At 30.9% G+C, this 5,885-nt stretch overlaps 1 long non-coding RNA gene across 2 annotated transcripts in view; it reads right to left on the minus strand.

Annotated features, from left to right (window-relative positions):
* The window catches only part of LOC111729140, a 152,192-nt gene extending 147,155 nt beyond the window's left edge, over nucleotides 1-5,037 (minus strand). For both annotated transcript variants that reach the window (XR_002776112.1, XR_002776111.1), the window contains exon 1: nucleotides 4,908-5,037. This is a non-coding gene — a long non-coding RNA (uncharacterized LOC111729140). The remainder of the gene's footprint in view (nucleotides 1-4,907) is intronic.
* Nucleotides 5,038-5,885: the final 848 nt, after the last annotated feature.

Raw genomic sequence — 5,885 nt, forward strand, 5'->3', positions numbered from 1 at the left:
TAATATTCTTAATGCATAAGACTTACAAATTGATAACCTTTTAAAATCTCAATATATAGATGGGTAAAGTACATTATTAGCATCAAGAAAAAGATACATAAATAATTAATACATATATAAATATATTTATACATCTCCCAATGCTTTTATAATAAAATAAATGCATTTAGACACATCATATCTCACTTGAAAAATGTCAGTTTTTACATGATAATATGCATTGTTCCAAAAGTACATTAATAACAGGACACTTTTATTCACTCTTATAGGATACTATAGTATAATGTTTTTTGAAGGGCAATATGGCTTTAGATATCAAAGCAATAATGTACATAAACTCGGACTCAATATTTAAGTTATAAAGGTTTAATTAAAATTAAATCACAATTTTAAAAATACTGTTTATCTCTGCATTATCTCTATTAATAAAAAAACTAAATACTTAATGATAAATAAGTGAAACAATTAAACTATAAATAGATAAAATATTTTGAGCATTAAAACATTTATGTTTGGAGTTTTCGATCCAAAGAAACAGTCACTGTTGTCATTATAATAAAAAAAAATTAAAAAGCAAACAAACTAAAATCTCTGAGGTTTTTTTGGACCCATCAGAGAACTCTGATTGCAGAGCACATTATTTCCCTGAAATCTAGAGAGACAGGTGAATCCAGAAAGTCACAGTTGAGATCTGATTACTTGGAGCAAAAGTCACTGTAGCCATAAAATGGTAGGAGAACTGAAATGGTAATTTCAAGAATTATTTTAGGCTCAGTGTAAACTAGCAAAAAAGGAAGAAACTCCAGGGGACTTCAATCTTGTGAGATGGGGGTAACAAAATGTTCATTAGCTTTACCTCCAGGAACTCCACCAGTTTCTCAGGGTTGAAAATTTGAGAAAAAGCACCTTTTTCACTCAATTATGAAAAAAAGAAAATAAATCATGAAATAACTACAAAATACCTAATCAGTATTCCTCATACTGTCAAAGTTATCAAAAACAAGAACATCTCTTTGAGAATCTGTCATAAATAAGAGGATCCTGAGGAGGTGTGATGACTAAATATAATGAATGTGCAGTCCTGGACACAGAAAAAAATACATCAGGAGAAAATTAAGTAAATACTGACACAGAAAAAGATACATCAGGAGAAAATTAAGTAAATCTGAATAAATTATAAACTTTTGTTAACAGTAATATATTCATATTTATTATTAATTATGACATATACAATTCTAATGTAAGAAGTGAATAATAGGGGAAACTGGTTGTGAGTTATTTGGGAACTTTCTGTACTATTTTGCAATAAATTCTGAAAATCTAAAACTGTGCTAATGTATAAGAATTATTTTAAAATATTTATGAGTTTTTTAATGATGAGGAGGCATGCTTATATTATAAGATGAAGTAAAAAAAGACAATTGAATATATAGTAAAATCTCAACTGGATTAAACAATGTTCATGCAAACTAATTTGAAGGAATCTATAATATTAATGGTGTTTTTTTGGAGAGGCTGTTGCAAATAGGTGATGCTTACTATGTTTTTACACTTTGTACATTTTCAAATAATCAGAAAGTGTGTTATATTAAAATATATAAATAAAGATTGATATCTCATCTTTGAATGTTTGAAATTGCACAATATCACACTCAAATATATTTCCTCAGTTTCTGTAATGGGATCAATATCAGTAAAAGAAAAGAAAAGAAAAAAGCAAAAAAAAGCAAAAAAATCTTTAAACTACTCATGCCAAGTGTTACTATGGCAATTTTCTAAACAAATAATTAAAATACATTTTAAACTTTATAAACGTTTGAAAGTTTGGAAATATTCCCACAGTTTCTGTGGGCTTAAATATTATGCTTATTCAAACAAATATTTCTCTTGATAAATTAAAGGAAAAGTTTATTTTCAAAATTGAAATAAAGACTCTTTTCCTTTAATCTGTTTAATATAAAAGAGAATTAAACAAGTAGAAGTACTCTAATAATCACTGAAGACTGGAAACCCACAGTAAGAAATTCCTGCACTATGCTTTAAAATAGGAATATGCTGAATCCTTTATAGCAAGGCAATAGGCATTTTAGTCATTAAGCTTTCCCTGGGAACAGTTTTTCAGAGACTATAGAATCAAAGACTAACAGCAGTCGTTTTGCTAAAATGCAGTGCTTGGATTAGAAGTTTTATTATGTACAGAAACAAAATTAAGTTTGAGCAGTAGTTTAATGGTCTTTATAAAGCAGATTTGTTTGATTAAGTCATTTTAAGCTTTTTGTCTTCACCTTTGGAAGGCAGTATTGGGAGTGTTTTCTGTCTGAACTGGATAATGAAAGGGTAGAAAGAGTGTTCTCGAGTCCAATATGATGACTCGTATGGTGATAAATAAGCTGACCACTAATTCATACAGCTCTCTACAAACTTAAAATATACCAAATATCTGGCAAAAATAAATATATTACATAGAAGAGAACCAATTAGGATTATCTTCAATTTCTAAGTAAAGGACGCAAATCTCTTTGGACTGCGTGTGACTTTCCTATAACAAATGTTTTGGGACAAGTTTAAATTTGATTCGTCCTTTCTGACTATGTGCCAGAGAATTCAGATATGCTCAGAAACAACATCAATGCATGTACTACATGAATGAAGAAATAAGTGATAATAATGTGAACTGTATTTTCTTTGAGGTTAAAAGGAAGTAAAAATGATATTTGATATTTTGTGAGAAAACTGCTCAAAAGGAGTTTGAATGTTAAAGATGCTTGAACATATCATTCAGAGGCAAAGAGAAAAAAATTATGTTTACAAAAACTGAGAAACCTTTCAAGGTAGAAAAAAAATTGCAATGATTTCAAGAGTCTCTGGGTTAGCTATGGACTTATTGTTAAGACAGACGAAAGTGGGGTTCAGCTCTTCCATGAGATTGACCTGTTCAGTATGCCCTGTGTGTTCCAACCTGACCTGGTCTCCTCTGTTTTTTGTCTCTTACATTATTCATTTTTTCTCTGACATTATGTATCGCTTTTCTTTCTGTTCTCTTAATGACTTTAAGCAAATTTCAAGCTTGAAACCATAGAATTTCACAGAGTTAAATGTTTAATGTTTAATCAAATACTTTGCCTCTAAAACCATATTTTTTTAATTTTTTTAATCTTTCCAACATGAATTCAAATATTAAAACATATATATATATTTTTAATTTCAATATGGTAAGTGTAGGTTTAAAATAATAAAAAACTTCAAATTGTTCACCAATGATATGTAAGAATTCCAGTTGCTTATATCCTTGCCAAAAGTTGGTATTGGCAGTTCTTGTAATCTTTGCCAATGTAATGGGTATGTCTCTACCCCAAAAGCTAACCTATGTGGAATAACATCATCAATAGATTTCTTTGACCTCGAGTTTCTTTTTAAGTTTAGATATTGAGAGACACTAGCATGAGATCAGAAGACAATAAGAAAGTTTAAAGCAATTATTCTTCCTGATCCCTCTTTGCCATGCCACAGCTCCAGCCAGGATGTCCTAGATAAGTCCTTTTCATATAGCTCTTGTCTACAGATTCTAATATCTGTTTCCTTTCTTTGTCTCTTCAGATAAGGGTAGTAGAAGCTTCAGAGATAAGGGTAGTAGAAGCTTCAGGTGTTACATTATTCATTGTTAGTTTCCTCAAATCCTGCTTATACCTTTGTAAATCATATCTTTATTAAATTTACACTGCACTTTCCAAAGTGAGTGTGCCATCTGTTTTCAGTGGGATACAGACTAACACACATGCACATACATAACAGTATCAGGATAGTATGATGTCAAATGTCCTTCTGATGTTGACCTTGCTCACTGAAAATTAGCATTTTCTTGGATTTGTTTATACAAGTTCACAGATATATAAATGAAGAATATGGCCACCAAAGTGCTATGCTTGACAACCTATCTGACCTTTATGTCCAACTAATTTTGGTGGCTAAAAATCATTAATCACTCTAAAACAAAGTAATAAATCCAAAAAATATCTTATTCGACAAATACTGATTTAAATGTTTAGTAGATACATGGCACTGGGATGAAATATACATAAGACCCAACATGTGTACATGTACCAGTGCAAGTGATTTATATGAACTATCTTCTTTTATTTTCTCAACAACTCTGTGAAGCACATCCCATTTCAGTTGAGTAAACTAAGGAAATTTGAGGTTAGGAATATTCCCAAAGTTACCCGAAGCTGTTATGTGAGAAATCGTAATTTGCACTCAGAAAGTTTTACTACAAAAATCTGCACTATTAAAATCTTTACTATATACCATCTCTACCTTCTTAGAAATTACAGTTTAGAAGGATAGCAGAAGTTATTATGCCAATAGTTATATCGATTACATCAATAATTGATGATAAGGATATAAATGAACTGTTTAGGTGTTCAGCAATTATTTAACAAGAAGAATAAGCATTTATGCAATAATAATAGTTAAGCTAAAAACTGAGGATTATGTAGGAGTTAAGCAGGTAAAGAAGGGGTGAAAGAGTACTTCTGAAAGAGAGGACCAAATGGATGAAAGCCTTAGGATATAAAAGAGCTTAGAATATTTGAAGAAAAGATAAGATGACACCTTGGACAAATTATAGTTTATCTAAACCCCTAGAAAGAACTGGAGGAAAAAACAGGCCACAGAATATATCAGTTTAGATAAAATTACAATGTGAGAGGTTTCTACCTTATAAATAGAGGAAATCTTTAGCAATTACAGCTGGCATGAGACACCAGGATGTTTGGGATTAAGATTCCCCAAATGGGAGGTTTCATCAACAACAAGTAGTAAATAGATCCCTGAATTAATCTGCTAAAGCTGCTGTGCTATAGTATCACAAACCAAATGGCTTAAACAACAGAAATGCATCATCTCACAGTTCTGGCATCTAGAAGTCTAAGATCCAGGTGATGCTGAATTGCTTCCTTCTGGGGCTGTGAGGGAAAAAAAAAAAAATCTGTTCTATGTGTGTTTCATGTCTTTTCCCTAGCTTCCGGTGCTTTGTGGGCAATGTTTGGCTCGTAGATGAATCACTCCAATCTCTAACTTTATCTTAATATGGCATTTTCCTGTGTTGAAATTTTTGTCCAATTTCTCTTTGTAAGGACACCAGTCACATTGGATTTGAGAGCTACCCTTTTCTAGTATGACTTCATCTTAACTGGTTATATCTACAATGACTCTATTTCCAAATAAGGTACTGGGAGTTAGAACATCAACATATGAATTTTGTGGGGACAAAATTCAACTGTTTGTATTAAGGACATTTTTTCTCTATGGTAGGTCAAAAGAACTGCAGACAGCTCCAGATGAGTGACAGGAAGTTGAGCTTGGTTGGTCAACTCAAGCTACAGTTGAGCAGGTTCTTTTCTTTTATTATTAATAAAATCAATATAAATTAAAAATCCCCGCATAACCCAGTTTGGTCAGCATTGCATACAAAAAGACAATGGCTATTACTACCTAACAATAAAAATTAATTTTTTAAAAAAATTACAAACCTGCATCTCTACAAAAACATTAAGAGCTTTGATTAATAATTCACTCACACGTTTTCATAATTTTTGTATTCCTTTGTCCTAAAATACAGTTATGCCAAACTAATTTTAAATTGTCACCAGCATAATTAGATGAGGATCATAAATTTTAAAAATTACTTCCTTTTTATGGATAAAATGTAGATTACTAAGTATATAGTTGAGAGAAGAAGCACACTAGATATTTCAAAAAGAAAGGCTTTTATTTGGGGACCATGTGGGCCTATTATCTATCTATCTATCTATCTATCTATCTATCTATCTATCTATCTATCTATCATCTATCTATATCAATATCTATCATCTATCATCATCTAT

This window comes from Pteropus vampyrus, unplaced genomic scaffold (assembly GCF_000151845.1).
Source record: "Pteropus vampyrus isolate Shadow unplaced genomic scaffold, Pvam_2.0 Scaffold249, whole genome shotgun sequence".
NCBI lineage: Eukaryota > Metazoa > Chordata > Mammalia > Chiroptera > Pteropodidae > Pteropus > Pteropus vampyrus.